This window comes from Ursus arctos, unplaced genomic scaffold (genome assembly GCF_023065955.2).
Source record: "Ursus arctos isolate Adak ecotype North America unplaced genomic scaffold, UrsArc2.0 scaffold_3, whole genome shotgun sequence".
Taxonomy (NCBI): Eukaryota; Metazoa; Chordata; class Mammalia; order Carnivora; family Ursidae; genus Ursus; species Ursus arctos.
The window spans coordinates 46822672-46840211 of record NW_026622985.1 but is presented as its reverse complement, the minus strand read 5'-3'; the positions used below and the strand labels follow the sequence as shown (position 1 = coordinate 46840211).

At 38.3% G+C, this 17540-nt stretch overlaps 1 long non-coding RNA gene across 1 annotated transcript; it reads right to left on the bottom strand.

Moving 5' to 3' along the window:
• Window positions 1–830: 830 nt before the first annotated feature.
• Window positions 831–4591, bottom strand: LOC130542101 (uncharacterized). The gene is made up of 2 exons (XR_008956410.1): window positions 4389–4591; window positions 831–1979 (listed from the first exon to the last, which is right to left on the bottom strand). It is a non-coding gene; the product is annotated as an uncharacterized LOC130542101 (long non-coding RNA).
• Between the last annotated feature and the right edge of the window lie 12949 nt (window positions 4592–17540).

The window sequence follows — 17540 nt, the reverse complement described above, 5'->3', positions numbered from 1 at the left end:
TGTACCTTCAAAATAATCACTATAAAATGATGTTATCATATCTTGAAGTATTTAAATACGATCTATTGCTTTATAGTCACACCTAATAAAAATGTGCCATATTAGTAAAAATTGCATATATTCCACAAATGTTTATAATGCTCACAACATTTGAACTAGGCAAATAGCTGGTTTTAAAATTCTTCTGTACTCCAAATAGAGTATTATTAAACTTTACCCTAAATGTTATTTAAAATACCGAAGTTGATGTTTCGGTATTAGTCATGTGGCTTTAATTTGGTCAAAGTTTGTCCTGGTTTGGCATGAGTGTTGAAGCCATCGTGATTGAACTGTGCTATAACGTAAACAGTTACTTGCTACAGCATGAGATAATAAAAGGAAATTCAAAGAATGACAACAAAACTCCTGCCCATTGCATCATTTTTTTTCTTAAATACAAAAATTTTTTTAAGGTCTTTTATTTCATATTTTGAAAGAAAAGAAATGTTGCATTTTCTCTTAAGGCAAAGCCAAAGCTATGACAATCAATAGGACCCTGCACCAGCACCGACTCTCCGTATTGGTGACTTTATTTGTTTCATCAAATCACAGCCAATGGCATAAAACAGAAGTCCCGGGCCAAGAATAATAAGCTTCTAAGTTATGCCCAGATTCTATAAGTCTTGTAATCCCCCACAATGTACGTGTATGACTAACAGCTCCTGGTGTTAACTGGTTAAATATTTAGAGAAAACACATTTTTCTCAAATGATGATCCTTTTCTCAATTATACTATCAAATTGATATATTGATTAGAGGTAGAATAAGAAATATTAAAACAACCGTATATATTTTTAAAAAATCAGAAATATTTAATAACTGAAGAAACAAGGACTCATAGATTTAAAAGGTATAGAAGAAATCACAATAGAAAAAACAAAAGTTTAAAATTTTATAAACTTTAAAAAAAAACTTGTCTATTTCTGGAAATAATGGAAATAGATTACTAAACTATCAAACACAGACATAGTGTATAGTAATTCCAAAAGGCATATTATATTTTGTTATGGAGCTGTTCATTCAAGCTGTGTACCCTTGATAATATTTACCCATGAAATTAACCAATAAAAGTTAAAAAAAAATTCAGTGACTGTTTTAGAAAGCACAGTTATCTGCAGCTTGCCTTTTTCAAATCCCCACTTATGAGTCGTTTGTCCTTAGGCAAAGTGACATAACTTCTCTGGGCCATTTTCTTCATCGGTAAAATGGGAGAAAAATGCTGACTACCTCATGGTTCTTGTGAAGACCTTTAATACATGAATAAACTTAAAGCAGTATTTGGCTCATAGCAAGCACTTAACAAATATTAGCTATTAGTACACTTAAAATATATAAAAGTTTATATTTAGCAAGCTCATGATAAAAATTTCTGGAAAAAAAGCTGAAAGTAAACATCAAACAATATAAATAGATGTCTTTTAGTTGGCAGAACAATAAGTAATCTTTGACTTTATATTTCTAACATTGTATAACAATTTTGTGTTTTTTAAAAGAGGGGAAACTGTTGAAATACTTAAGAAAGAAGGGCATGCTATCTGCCCTCCTGAAGTTAGGAATTCAGCAGAAGACTGTGCTGAATAGGAGAAGCTATCATTTAGGGCAGAAGAAGTTAATACTAGGACAAGGAGTAGGGAACTGAATGAGCAAGGATGGAGGAGATACCTAACAGGGAAGGTAGCCTTTGGCTAAGGCCTGGCTGAAGTAGGTTTAAGTACATGCAAAGATCTACACTTTTCAGAGTGAGAAAACAATGAAAGCAAAGACAGGAACGTGAAAGGAACAGTTCCTGACAAGTCGCTCAGATTGGTTGAAACATAAGATTCTTGAAGGGACAAAGTTGAAAAAGCTCTCTGGAATCCACAGTGCGCTGAAGGTCTGAATGACAAGCTCTAAGTCGGTACTACTTTTGAAGGCACTTGAGTCTGTTTCGTTTTCTTTGTCTAGAGAAGGATAGATGAGATTTTAATTCTGGTTGAAATAACGTCTTCTACCTAAGGATACCAAACAATAAAACAAACCGTAGTACTGCCCCCCCTTTGATAATTCACAATGAAGAAGCTTCTCCATGAACTTGCTTACATGAGCAGCCAACAGCCTCTGGGGTCTGCCTGCATCCGACTTCCCCAACCCTGTCTGTGCGTACCCCCATGTGGTAGTTTCTTGTCCATCTCTTGAGCAAATCCTCCTTCCCACATTTCCAACTTTGGTCTAGAAACCCCTTTGTCCTTCCACTTGTCTTTTTGACTGTAATGCTGATTTCTATACCCAGTTCATGTTGTGGTTGCACCTCGGCCAGAGTGGTCCTCCGTATCTCTCTATGCTTGCTCTCTTTAAGACCTAGAAATCCTGCCTGTTATAGATGGCCTTGAGATCACTCAATATTCTTGGTAGGAAATTGTTTTTAGCAGTTAACACCATGTTTGGGTTCAAGATTACATTGTGATGCTTCTTGGTGTCCTGCATGTAAAGTCTTGTACACTGAGTCAGTGCTCAGCTTATTCTTTTAAGTGCTCTTTTTTTTTTCCCCCCAAGTCAGTGAATTACTAAACAACACTGGAGACATGAGGAGAATTCACTTAATCTATGTCATTCTTCTTCTGCTCAGGTCTGTCAGGAAATAGACTTAATTTTCTCATTAAACACTTGTAATTTTCAGATGATATTAGCGTTCCTGTAATTCTTACTGAAGAGTTTCAGCTATTTAGCAATAATTTCCAAACACCATCACCAAACACATTTGGCTTCTAGACTCAGATGAGCTTTTCTTGTATAATTTCTAGATGTAAACAAAAATGAGATGTGTATTTAGAACATTACTGGGCTTAAATGTGTTGACTAATATTTGCAGATTAAAGCAGCCCATTTGGAGACAATTAAATTCACCCTCAGTTTTTCAACTAATAAAGAAAGATGTATAAAACCAGCAAGAGGACAGTTGATAGTGGGAAGATACTCGGTTAAATGCGTGTCATAATGAATGCCCCAGAACAATCGTGAGGCTTACTGCTGATCCCTGCCCCTCAGTGCCGGCTTCATACAAACATACACATGAAATATTTGTAATTGGAACTCCATTTTTACATTAAAAATAGCACCAGCAAGGATTTTTAAAAGACAGTACTCAGAGATTGGCAAGGGTATAGTAAATGAGCACTTTCCCACATCATTAGCGGGAATGTTGATTGGTTGTGTATTTCTGTAGCATAATTTATTAAATATTGCCAGATGCTTTAGAACAACCATACCCTTTAATATAGCCATCCTACTTCTAGGAATTTTTCCTAAGGAAATAATCCCAGATGTGCGCACCAGTGTAGCTATCAAGATGCTTATTACTGCATGATGAACAGAGTGAAAAATTGAACAAAACCAAAATGTCCTACAACTTCAGAATGATTAAAAATAACTTATGACCTGTATATACCTAGAAACACACAGCTACTGGATATAACCATCACATAATAATCTGGGAAAATACTTTCTGACATGCAAATGTGTTCATGGTATGGTGAGTCCCAATGAACACACCAACAAATTCTTCCTGAAAAACAAAAATGTGCCTGACACTGGTTATAGGCTCCAAAGGTAACAGCTGATATAAATGTGTCGAGAAATATACCACAACCACAAATTTGGGATTACTGTTAAGGACGATAGAGAAGGTAAAGCAGGGTGATGTGGTAGTGACTGGAAGGCTGAGGATGGGCCACTTTGTTTAGACCAGTGAGGGGGGAGGCCTTGCTCCAGAGGTGACTTGGAATTGAAACCTGAATGAGGCAGGCTCGTGTCGAGCTGGGGAAGAACATTCTAAGCAGAAGAAACAGCAGTGCAAAGGCCTTAGGACACAATGAGCTTCTTAATGCCTAGAAATAAGTGTATCAGAAGGTTAACTAATAATATTTCTTTCCCATCAGTGGGACTACATATTTGTTTTTATTTTATTGTATTTACTTACCTGTAATACTATTTATCTATAATTGACATGGATTAATTTTTAATAAGAAATAAAAGGTAGCATAATAAAATACTTTCATCTATATTAGGTGGCAGTTTTCCAACATGATTGCTTATAGTAACAAAGGTAAGGTCTTAATCTAAAAAACAAGGAGGACATGCTTTGTCAACCGTATGATTAAAACAGCCAATTTTATAGATCATTCTTATCTTGGCCTGCTGTTTTCTTTGGGAAGTAATTCATTTAACTTGGGTAAGATACTCTATGGAAGCATAATGACAATTTAAATTTGCACGTTTACTGAAGAAAATAATCTAGACACTAATGATGGCCCTGCACAAATTGGGGCAAATTTATTTTGGTTTGAAGTTAGGATAAAAAGCATCACACTTACCTAGTGTTCAAATCGAATAGAGGTGGGGCAACAATCCTTCACACATGACTTCTAATAACACGGATCCACATTTAGATGCAGACATGCTACACATGGTCTTACATATAGCACCAGTTGCCAGGAAGGAAAAAGAAGACATCTGCTTTCTATTGATTGTGCAGGGGAGCAACTCACTGAATCATCACATTTCTGCCTAGTGAAATAAGCACTTTGGTCTTTGGTCCATTTTCTGATAAGAGGTTAATAAATAATCCAAGGGAAGATAGACATTTGAAATCACACTATATAGTTATTCTCAGATTCTTTTTATTAAATCAGTTTGACTTAATCTCCAAACACTGGTTGTTTGCTATGGCAGCAGAGAGAAATGTGATTAGAACCACACAGCTGGTTAATTTACTAAAGATGGAGGAGGTCTATGGAAAAAGAAGCTATTTCTTTGCAAATAAAGTCAACAATTGCAAACTTTCTTTGGCAAAAGAAGGAAGAGGCTTTGACCTCTACAGGGCTAAATTTTTATGAGCAGTTGTACCCCCAAATTAAAATGAAGTATGTGTGGGATTTGGATAAAGTACACCTTTGGGGATATGGAAGAAGGCGAGATGGATGTTTTGGAGGAAGACCAGGGGGGAAAATCACTTTCTGCAAATTTTCCTTTAGTTTGGCTCTGCCTATGGGATTTTTAGGATTTATCCGATCCTCTGAAGTTATATCAGACTTTACCTTTTAATGAAAAGCAGGATAGACTTAGAGTCATAAGGGGCTCACTTGGAAGGAACTTTAATTAAAATTGAAGGGTTGTAAGAACATTTATATTAAACATGTCAGTCCACTCAGTTTTCTTGCAGATGCATCTGCTCTTAAAAAAAAAAAAAAAGCTTTTTGACTTCTCTGTACATATTATGAGTCTATGGTTTAAAGCAGTGTATTAAACAGACCTGTATGCTTTTTCTGTAGACCAATGGACTCACAAAGTCTTGGTAGGACAGTAATAAAGAAAACTGTTAGCTTGGATTACATGTAAATCGAGTTAAACTACATTAGACTAACATTTTGAGTAATAGAAGAGACAAAGTATTTAGTATGACTTTGAAGGACCAAAAAAGGTCATTGCTGTTAATACATTATAAATGGCAAAAGTTTGCCCTTCAGAGGGTGTGATAAAAATATGGTGTTCTTCAAATCGTGGAAATTTCATGAATATCCTAGTATCACTAAACAAATCGCTGATTTGGATCAGCAATTGGATTGCTGATTTTTACAAAGGTTGCCAGGGAAAAGTCAGTATTTAAAACCAACTTTATTTGTCCAAAAAACTTGAAAGAATTAATCAAAATAGTTGGAAAATATGAATAAAATAAAGTAGTAAATGGAATAAATTAAACATCAAATATGAGTCCATTATTGCAGATTCGGCCCTGGACGTGAAATGACCGATGAATTGGTGGTTATTGTGTGTATCTAGTAAAATGTACAATCTTATGAGTGATTTTTAAATTTTTTATTTCCCAACTGAAAGCCTTCTATCAGTGACTTCGCTCAGCAGAGCAGGTCTGGACAATGGTAGCCCCCATGGAAGGACTGACCGCATTCATGATTATTAGTCTTTTGATAGTGTAGCTGTACCAAAATGTATAGACAATATTCTTTTAAGTAAATTAGTAAATAGAGTATGTCTGTAAGCAGGCTCATTCTCTAACTCTCAAGAGTAGAAAAGCCACCTCCAGGATAACCTGAAGTTGTGAGTTACATATTTTTGCGGCAGTTACAAAGTTCTCTCTCTTTTCAGGTTTGTTTTAAAATTGAAGTATTTTAAACACACATGCCAAATTGGATTTTCCTTTAAAGAATCTGAATATAATGAGATGGTCTACCCATTGCAAAGTTGTTCAGGCCTGCCTTGGAAGATGGAATGATGATATTTTTTTCCATTTTGTTTTTTTTTTAATTGGAAAATGATTGATATGGCATTAGTCTCCAGTGTTCAACACTGATTCAATATTTGTATATGTTGTAGGATGATCACAGTAAGTCTAGTTAATATCCAATACAAGGCATAGTTATAATTTTTTTCTTGTAATGGGAACTTTTAAGAACATGTTTAAAGACACAGAACCTCTAACTCAAACAAGATAGAATATTTATTTTTAAAGTTGATAAAGTCCGAATACATGATTTTAAGCTACAAGTTGTAAACATATTTTTGGAAACTTTCAATAAAAGAAATGAGAAACTACACACTCCTTTTTTTGAACTATCTTAATTTGTCCTCTTTAGATTTATTAGAAACAAAAGGAAAATGTAGATAAAATTATTAAAATATAAACAAAAGCAGTGAAATGTATTAATAAAATCGAGACAAACTATTCTGATATCTAGAAGAATATTGTAACAAAAATTTTCATAGATAAATTGCAATATGTCTCTGAATTCTCAAAGGCAGTGAATGACTGAAGCTGCATTTGGGCTGTGGCGAGCCCTCCCATGCCTTGGACACTCACATGCAATCCATGCCTTGTGAATTCAGAACCGCATTAAGAGCCATGGCTTCAGTGTCAAACAGTGGACCAACTATTAGTAAAGTGTAGCTTGTTCTCTATTCATTAAAAATAAATAAACAAATAAACTTTAATCTGAGCTCTGGTATTCTCCCTGGACCCCATTGGATCCTTCGGTGTATTTTCTGGGAGGGAAGAGCAGCACTTGACTAATGCTCTTAAGGTGTTTCCGTGACTTAAAATTCTAAGATCTAAGATCAGGTCATTACTCTTCAGTCTGTGACTGATGCATTAGGCTCTGATCCAAATAATGTTAATTATTCATCTGGTTGATATTGCTTCTGTGGATAATGATCAACTCCGCCTTAATATGAATACTTAACCATTAATAGTAATCCTTTTGTCTCTGGGAATGAAAACTAAAATGCTTGGCTATTTTGTACATAATCTGCCTAAACCCTTCACATTTCCTGCCATGTTTAAGGTGTTTGGGAGTATATATACTAATTTGTAATTAATAGACATTATTAATAGAAATACATTACCCATGGAATATTAACATATCGAAAGCAGCATTGGAAGTGTTTTAGGAGAAATCTTAGGATTTATCATAAAACCTCTAAACTAAGAGATATATGATTCAAAAATAGCAAAACACAGTTAGACAAGCTGCCCAGTGGCTCTCAGAACCCGAGTCTTCAGTGTCACCACATGGTTGGAACTAAGGAACTGGCCCTCACCCAGTTGAACTTTGCATTTGGACTTAATATGATTAAATATGGCTACATAATGGTTAATAATGTTAAATATGCTTAATTATATTTCCACTCATTTCCTTTTCGGTTTGTCATGTGAATCATTGAGACAGGAAGTGGTAGATGTAGATAGGGATAGAGAGTCTATGTGCTAATGTTTGGTAGAGAGGATATGAGAGTGCTTCAGTATTTGGTACCCTTGGGTAACTTTCTTTCAAATTACCTTTTTAAACTTGACAGTTGGTATTCCATGGTCCTATAGGTGCCTATTCTTGGCCCAAATTTCATGATATTTTAAACCTAAAACATTATACATTTCTATAGCTATAACTCAATTAGCTTAATGGCCCTTAGATACAATCCTTAGCTTTAAATACTTTTCATTTAAGTATAATTTTCATTGTGAGTTCACTTGAACTCACAGTCCAGTCACCAAGACCATTTCTCCCACCTCCCATAGATTTCCTGTTCTATGAGAGTCATAGAAAGTCTCAGGTGACGTGTTGTTACATGTAACACTTGACTGCAAAAGAATTAGAACTTTAATTGTTAATATTTGGCAGTTTTCATTGCTCAATGTTACATCTACCTGCTAGCTGAAGGAGATCCATTATTTTATGAAGTTAATCCCCTAAGTGGAGAATTATTTATTTTATAATTTGAGGCACAATGATCACGAAATTTAAAGAGAGCCATGACGAGAAGCAATGTGCTCTACCAAGGCTGTCTTGTTACAATATTTTTTTACTTTGGCAAAAAATCTAAAATATCCCCAGGAATATTAAAAAACAGCAAATATCAGCTTAAACACCTTTTGAACTATATGGCAAATAGAAAAAAACAATATAAAAACTAAAGTTGGATCAATTCTGGAAATGGCAACCAAATGAAAGGAATTGCCACGTCCTTGCAAGAGCACTTCTATGAGGGGAAAAGAAGGAAATAATCTTCCATGGGAAAGCCCAGGCACATCCACACACACGTAGACATCTATACACACAAATGCATGATAACCCACTCATGTTCCTCCACATGGGTGTATATTTACATGCTTCTGAATGTTCTCGTTGCCAAATTTACTATATATTTTGTATGGGACTATTCATTTAGCTATTTCTCTATGTCGACAATTCATATAAGACTCTTCATTCCATCTAAAACATACAGACCGAAGCTCTAGAACACAGACCACTCACAGTTAATAGGCCTCATGCACTTTTGTTTCTATCGGTTGAGTTGTGTCTTGACTGAGATTGATTTTATTTGTCCTAAACCTGTAATTACAAATAGTACAAATGAAATCAACACAATAAGGAAGACATTTACTGGGCATATGAAAATTCGGTTAAAACTTTTAAAATGCTTGGGTGCCTGGGTGGCTCAGTTGGTTAAGGGTCTGCCTTCGGCTCAGGTCATGGTCCTGGGGTCCTGGGATTGAGCGGTGTGGGTGGCAAGCTCCTTGCTCAGTGGGGAGTCTGCTTCTCCCTCTTCCTCTGGCCCCCTGCTTGTGCCCTCTCTCTCGCCCACATGCACTCTCTTTCTCTCAAATAAATCTTAAAAAAAAAAAAACCTTATAAAATGCTTTGAGAAAGGGAGTCATTAAAAAAATACTTTTGGTGGCACCTGGGTGGCTCAGCTGTTTAGGCATCGGACTCTCGATTTCGACTCTGGTTATGGTCTTGCGGTTGTGGGATTGAGCTCCATGTGGGGCTCTGTGTTCAGGGCAGATTCTGCTGTCCCCCTCTCTCTGCTCCTCCCCCTACTCACACTCTATCTCTCTCAAATAAAATCTTTTTAACAAATAATTAAAATACTTTTGAATGAGGGTAGGCAAGAGAGTTGTTAATGATCAGGAGGAAAACAGTAACATTCCTAGAGAGATTCTGCAGTCTTTCTTTGCAGTTGTCTCTAAGTTCTCATTCCATTAAAAAATGGGTCTGGGGTGCCTGGCTGGCTGAGTCGACAAAGTGCCCAACTCTTGGTTTCCGCTCAGGTCGCAAGCTTAGGGTTCTGAGATCAAGCCCCGCCTTGGGCTCCATGCTCAGCAAGGAGTCTGCTTAAGACTCTCTAGGCCCCTCCCACCTCCCTGCTTTCTCTCTCTCTGTCTCTCAAATAAATTTTAAAAAGTATGGGTCTCGTAGCTAATTGATGATATAATAGATACAAGAAAGACAGTGTCAAGTGCCATCTTTTTGAGAAGGTAAATTTCTGTGTCTAAAGACAAGGGCTTGGCTCCATATCAAAAGATCAATTAAAAGATGCACACTTATAGGTTTCACATTTTTAAAAAGCCCAAGATATATATACATCATGTTTTCATGACATTCTGCACAACACTGCATTTTTCAGTTAGGCAATTAACCTATTAGTCTGGCTCTCATCAGAAAAGTGCTTCTAATGTAATTAACTTAAGCTGGTTTCACTGCACAAGGCACTTGAGTCAACTTACAGAAACAGATGTTGTAAAAGTATCTAAAATGTTATATGTGTCAAATGTACATAGATGTTAGGTAAAAGTATAAAGTCAAAGCTCATATTTCACGGAAGGGAAAAATGAGACAGTAGTAAAGCCAGTTTTATTTAGTTCTGAGATACGGGTCACATTAGTTTTCTAACTGCTAACGCAAAGAGAGAAATTGACTGCAAGATTCACAGTATCCAAATTAAAGTAAAAGAAGAATGGAAACAGACTAGTTGCTCAGGCAAAGCAGAGCTTTTTCTGATATTAAGAAAAATCTGATGAACAGCATGTCAATCTGGTATGGTTGTTTGGATACTGCAATGTAGCTGAAATAAAATACGTGTATAAAGGGCTTGAAAAACCTGAAAGAACTTTATACATGGCATTATTTCAGTGTAAATTTCCAAGATAACTTTATATTAATAGCAGATCATCCTGGAGCCCTTAAGCATTACCAGGAATAGTTGAGGGCTTATGTGGATTTTCTCCTTCTTACAGCAGTCACAGAGGGTAGATGGTATCAGCAGTGCTGTTTTAAAGACAAACATCGGAGCCCCAGAGGCCAAGGTTGTAGGACTAGCAAGCAGAAGAGCAGCCCCAGGATGCCAGATTCCCTCCCAGCATAAGGCTGAAATTGACTTTATCGAGTATTTTTAGTCCACACCCCTGAGCCTAGTCCTTGAACAGCTTCCCTGAGCGCTTTTGCTTCCAATTATAACCAAACCTGACAGTGTATTAGAATCACCTGAATGGTTTTTTAAAAAAATACTTTTTTGGCTTCTCCCCCAGAGATCCTGATTTCAGTTTGTCTGGGGAGGGACTTGGCAACAATTATGTTTTAAAATCACTCTAGGTTGAGGACCTCTGGAGGTGAAGCAGGCACTTCTTTATTCTTAGTGATAAATGACACTTTGCCAAATAAGCGTCCTTATCCTCATCTTCTAGGTTGTCGTTGCAGGATGTGACATAATCTTTCCCTCTTCGGTCCCCTTCCCCTGACACCAAAGTACAGATGAGTGTGTGAGCTGAAACCAGTGAAGTTTCAGTTTTAGGTCTTCCTTTTGGGTAGGCATTGCTAATATCTAGGAATGACTGTCTTAGAGCTACCTTTCACCTGGCTTGCAGCCACTGGAGAGGACTCATGGGGAGGGGAAGGGGAAAGGTGCTTGCTACAAAGCCTTAATCACAGCCTTTCTCTCTCTTCCCCACCCCACATCTCAGTCCTTCCTTAGATACCCAGGGGTTTGGGCTGATTGCAGAACGACCTGTTCTGCTGCTGTTTAGCCTGCCCCAATTTTTGGCAGTTCTCATTAGAATTGATAAGCTTGTAACACCTCACTTTTCTAGCTTTATGGCATTAGTCACAGTTCCTGGGTAATGCAAAAAGTTTCCTTCACCATCCTGTTACGTTAATTTTTAGCCAACGTTATGGACTTTTCTGGTTGTCTACTGCAATGTAACCTAATTAAAGATTCAAAATTAAAAATAAGATAAAAGATGGCTAGTCCTTTTACCAAGCATGTTTTGTTTATTGGGGCAAATTTACTTCATGAGTCTTAAATTTGAGCTATCCTAGAACATTTCAAAAGTGAATCAACTTCAAAAACTGTTAGTTGCTTCCAAATGTTGGGAATACATTTATTGCATAAAGAAGTCAAGGAAGGGGGGAAATGATAAAAAATAAATAAGATAAAAAATTGGAAAATGGAAATAATTTTAATATACATATATATTTTTGAGCACCAAGAACTCTTAAATAGGTTTGGCATTATTAACCTCAATGCTTTTCCTTATATTCTGCAGAGGTGTCCAAATATATTACAGAAATTAAGATAAATTATGTAGAAGTGCCTGAGTCAGTATCTGGCACATGGCAGGTGTACAAGAAATATTAGCTGAATGTGAATAGAGGCGGTGGCAGCCGTGGGGCCGCAGATGGTCCGCAGCGGGAGGCGATGAATGTCATCCCCAGCGTAGAGCTCGGAGAGACAGGCTTTCCCTCTTTGTCCAGTAGAGGAGAAGGGGGAAAAGGGCCCCTCTCCTCGGCCCTGTGCCAGGGCCTCAAGCTATTAATATTAGCTACCATAAATAACTTGGGTTGACACTGACATGCTTCTAGGCCATCACGTTTTAATAATGTTAGAGAACCTATGAACATGAAATGAGTTTCTAAGTACTTAATACGTGTTTTACCTCAGAGGTCTTTTAACAGTGAGATAACAAATCTAATAACAAGTGGTTACTTTCATAAATCATTGTTGAGCATTTGCCAAAAGGCAAATACCTGATAAATTGCCCTCGCTCTGCCGTGCGCTCTCTTTCTCTCTCCCTTTTGTCAATAGAGTATTAGTAAAAACATTTTTCACTAATACTTCAGTGAGAAAGCCTCTCTCAAAATCACGTGGAGCGTATTGTAAGCTGACCTATCACTGAAAGTAAATACAAAATGCTCTGGAATTTAGCTAGCTAGATGGCTAAGCAGCTCGGGGTACGGGGTGGGGAATTTATCTTGAAGTGATGTTTGTGCATGTGTACTTTACACCCTACTGAAGACGGTTCGCAACCCAGCTGGATGGTCTCTGCTGTGGGGACATGTTGGTGCCTCCCCACAGCGCTCGTCTCACATTTTCTTTTCTTTTTTTTTTTTTTTTTTTAAAGATTTTATTTATTTATGTGACAGAGAGACAGCCAGCGAGAGAGGGAACACAGCAGGGGGAGTGGGAGAGGAAGAAGCAGGCTCACAGCGGAAGAGCCTGACGTGGGACTCGATCCCGGATCGCCAGGATCACGCCCTGAGCCGAAGGCAGACGCCTTAACGACTGCGCCACCCAGGCGCCCCCGTCTCACATTTTCTAAGCTTGTACTGATGACAGTGGAGAAAAGTATTGATTTCTTCCCCACCCCACCACAGCCGCAAAACTCAGATAAGGAATCAGATTTTACTTAAGTTTATGCCACTAAAAAATGGAGTACCTTGAATTCACCATTTGACTGGAAAGAATTGTGCCTCATCGTAGTAACGGTCTTTCTAACCTAAAGTCAGAGTATGACCCCAAAATACAGAAAAGCTCCAAGACTCTTTCAGATCTAAAATTATTTAACTCTATGGTTTAAGTTAGTTATCTTTTCCATCATGGAATTACTATTTTTTAAGGCAGTGGTTTTCAACTGGGGCGTGATTTTGCCTCCTAGGGGACATTTATCAGTATCTGGAGACATTTATGGTGGTCACAACTGGTGGTATGGTGCCGTAGGCATCTAGCGGGTTGCTGTGGACTGAATATGAGTGTCCCGTCAAGATTCATATGTTCACATACCTCATTCACATTGATTGATGGTGTTTGGAGATAGGTCCTTTGGGAGGTAATTAGGTCGTGAAACCTCTATAATGGTATAAATGTCCTTATAGGAAGAGAAACAGAGCTAGTTCTTACTCACTCCCTTTCTGCCAATATGAGGATACAATGAGAAGACATTAGTCTCTAAACCAGGAAGAGGGCCTTCACCAAAAACTCAACCATGCTAGCACCTTCGTCATGGTCTTCCACACTCCAGAACTGTGAGAAATAAATGTGTAGTGTTTAAGCCATCCAATCTATAATATTAAATACCTTACCTAAGACATGACTAGAGTTCAGAGATGTTGCCAGACATCCTAGAATGCATAGGACACCTCCCCACAGCAAATGACACATCCCAGAAAGTCAACAGTGTGGAGGTTGAGAAACGCATGTGTGAGTGCAGGTAGGAGAGAACGCTGTGACTCAGGGAAGAGAACTTGTTACAAGAGAAAGCTAGCACTTGTATTTCCTGGGAGCATTTTGCCAGTTGCCTCGTTGCAGTTTTGCAATGTTGATTTTGACTCAAGAGGAAGCAAAGCATGCTCAGGCTGAGTGGGAGATGCAGATGTGAACTGTCTTAATTACGAGAAGGTTCCTCTGCCAAGTACACACAGGAGTCTAATTCATGCATTGACACAAGCAGAAGATCCTTTTAGTTTTTCTTTTTTTCTGAAAGCACTCACAAGAAATTTCATTCCCCTTAACCATAGCCAAAGAATTCTCTGATGGGAACTCTTAAGCATGTCAGAAAAGGCTAATTCTCGATGGAAAGTATTGCATACCTTTCTCCTAGAGGCTCCAGTCCACACACACCAGGCCAGGGTGTTGCCTGTAAATACTTGATATTCAAAAGTGTAGGCCAACAACTTGGGCGCCACCTGGGAGCTTGTTATAAATGCAAAATCTCAGGCCCAGCCCGGACCTACTGAATCAGAATCTGCATTGTGACAAGGTCTAGGAGTGGGGAGCTAGTGAGATGCACAGTAAAGATCCAGAAGCAGTACAAGGCCATCTTCATTCTCTGCTAATGAAGCCCTAGTTTTTGAGACTGTGAGTAAAATGGATTTGACTCTTATTAAAATATGTGGGCATTTGTTTATCACTGGTTATACTGTATTATGCCAGTTGGTTTACCTTTTAAGCTTTAGTGCTCTCATTTGAAAGAAAAAAGAAAGAGGATGAGAAGACCTGTAAGTTCTTTTCCACTTCCGACGTTGTAGGGAACATGTTTTCTCCAGTATAAACATAATTTATAACTGAGTTGTCCTGGTGAATGTAAGCTTGAGAAAAAGAGAGTTTCTAGCCATAAATGCAGACCCATGTTAATTAATAGTCACTGAATTCTTAGGCAAAATATTCCACCTCCAACCTTGAAACTGAGCCTACTGAAGTCCGGGGTGTGCCTCTGGGTTGGCACTCAGGCCTACTCTTTATAGATTCTTTGCCTCCTTGGTTGCATGAACACCGTGGATAAATTAACCCATTACCATGTACCACCCTTGTCTCTACAAGCAGGGTCTGGGGGGACTCTTCTGTAATGCCTACTTGCTCCTTGTTCCCCCACTTGCATCCCAAAGCAGAAGTGGCCCGGCTCCCTTTGTCCAGCCAGTATCATTTGAAAACAGAAATGCTGGGTCCAGGTGTAGGAAGATCTCTCAGCACAACTTACAAAGATGAAAAGTTTCTGCAATTCAGCTTCTTTCAAGAGCTACCCCTGAAGGGTAATTTGGGGAGATGGTATTTTGCTTTTTTGTGTGCACGGTTCAGGCAAGATCACAGCCATCAGCCAGATGGTGGACATACCACATCTCTATTCCTGTAAAGTACTGGGGGGACCCTCAAAGTTAGTTTTTTTCTGGAAAAGAGGAATTAATTAAAGCAGAAAAAATTATTTTTACTATAAATGAGTTCATACAAAAAAATAGAAGTTTATTGTGCAGGTAGCCAGGTACAAGCTGCTCTGTGATCTGAAGATGGAAATAATGGCACATTTCTTCACTTCCCAAATCAAATGAGAACTGGGCCCAGCTGCCAAGTCAAGTCTTATTTCCTGTTCCCAGATCATTGAAGAACTCAGGAGGCTTGTGTCTTGCTTCTGGGGCAGGTGGCGAGGTGGGAGACGTGGGCTGGCATCCAGGCTACTGGCTACTGCAGCCCTGCAGCTGGTCCTCATGTCGGGTTCTGCTCAGAACGTTCTGGCTGGCCTGGCGGCCCAGATGCATTCAGCTTCCTGCTTGGCCCAGTCGGGCTCTGGCAGATTGCTTAGTCCCCTCTTACTCTCCCATAAGGAAGATGTTGGACCTTAGAAAACACTAGCCCTTCCAGCCTCCAAGAAGGAGAAAGTTAATCTTTCGTTCCTTGCTAATGTTGTGCAGTAGCCACCTTGTCATGCCCCTCCGTGAGCAGGGCACATGCAGAAAAGACAAATGGAAGTTAAATTCCCAGTAGGGCCATCTGCTCTCTTAGAATGTTAATTTCAGACTACTCTCCCACATGCAAGCAGAGAAACAGCTGTTGTTCTGAGTCAACCAGGGAATTTAAAAAATATACATGCATCTATGGGGGAGCAAATCTGTATTTTTAAAAAAGTTTTGTGGGTGTTTCAGGTGCTCAGCTTGGCTTGGAAATCCCTGCAGGAGAAAGAAAGCGTGAATTGGGAAATCCAACTGTCCCAACTATTCGACTCTGTCACTTACTATCCCTATAAACTCAGGCAAATACCTGTATGTCTCTGAGGCTGTTTTTGTTTTGTTTTTTTAAATATGTACCATGCATGTGGGAAAAAAATCATATATTCCAATCTGTCTTCTATCATAATGGTAAAAATTATAGAGGATAGTAATTAATGCTTGGTGCATTTTTAAGCAGTGCAGTAGGATTTGCATTGCTACAATCTTTGAGAGCAGTTGGCAGTTACCTTTCCATATTTTAAATTCACGTATCTTCTGATGCTGTTATTTCAAAACTAAGAATTTATCAAACAGTATTATCTCCAAAAGCGTACAGAGATGTACACATAAAGATGATTATTTCCACATTGTCAGTAAAATAGTAAAAATTATAAACCTAAATTCCCAGTAATAGGGGACAGATTGGATAATTTGTGGCATATGCATACAATAAATCACTACCCAAATTCCTAGAAAGGAAAAATTGAATTATATGTACAGTCATGCAGTTGACAATGCGTTAAGTGAAAAAGCTTCACACATACGCACACATGCAATACATGGAGATGATTGCTTGTGAATACAAAGAATTCTATCTTCGAAGAGTGGTTAGGGGAGATGATACTTTTACTTTGTGTTTTATGCATTCCTTTACCCTGAACTTCTTGCAATAGGAGGTACAACTTTTACAAACATGATTAATGTTCATCCTTTTACATTGGATATATACTTTGTAAGCTAAAGCAAATAATGAAGATGAACAATTTTGATTATATTACCAATCCCACTGTTTTGTAATCAACATATTATCATGGTGCATAATTTAGGGCATCACGGCCTCTCTTCTTGGTCTCTGTATGAATAATTGTCTCCCTTTGAACTCTCTCTGACAGGTGATCTATTCTAGCCAGGATTGACAGAGCAAAGAGCTCTTTAATTTCATGGGGGCAGTTGGAAAAGAGACAGATACAGGATTTAGGTTGGACCTCTCAGACAATTCTACCATTTAATTCCATCTCCTGGACCATTTCCAGCACTGCACCCTTCTGAAATGCTCCTCCTTCTACTAGTTGTTTTAAGGGCAATTGTCTGCCCATCCCTCTAACTCCCAGGTGGCATTTGGCTATATCTGGAGAAATTTTGTTGTCCTATTTGGAGGTGGGGCTGTTATTAGCACCTATTAGGGAGAGGACAGTGCTGCTTCTAAGCATCTCATAGTACACAGACCAGCTGTCCCCACAAGGAAGAAATATCTGTCCCCAAATGTCAATAATGCCACAAGTGAGAAAACTTGCTCCACATCAAGACAAAAGGGGCATTCCTTTTAAGCTGTTGGGGAAACTGTGCTAACCTCACAAAGTCAGCTTCTACCACCAATAATAATCTTTTTTTGTTCAGGTTTATTGAGATATACCAATAAAATTATAA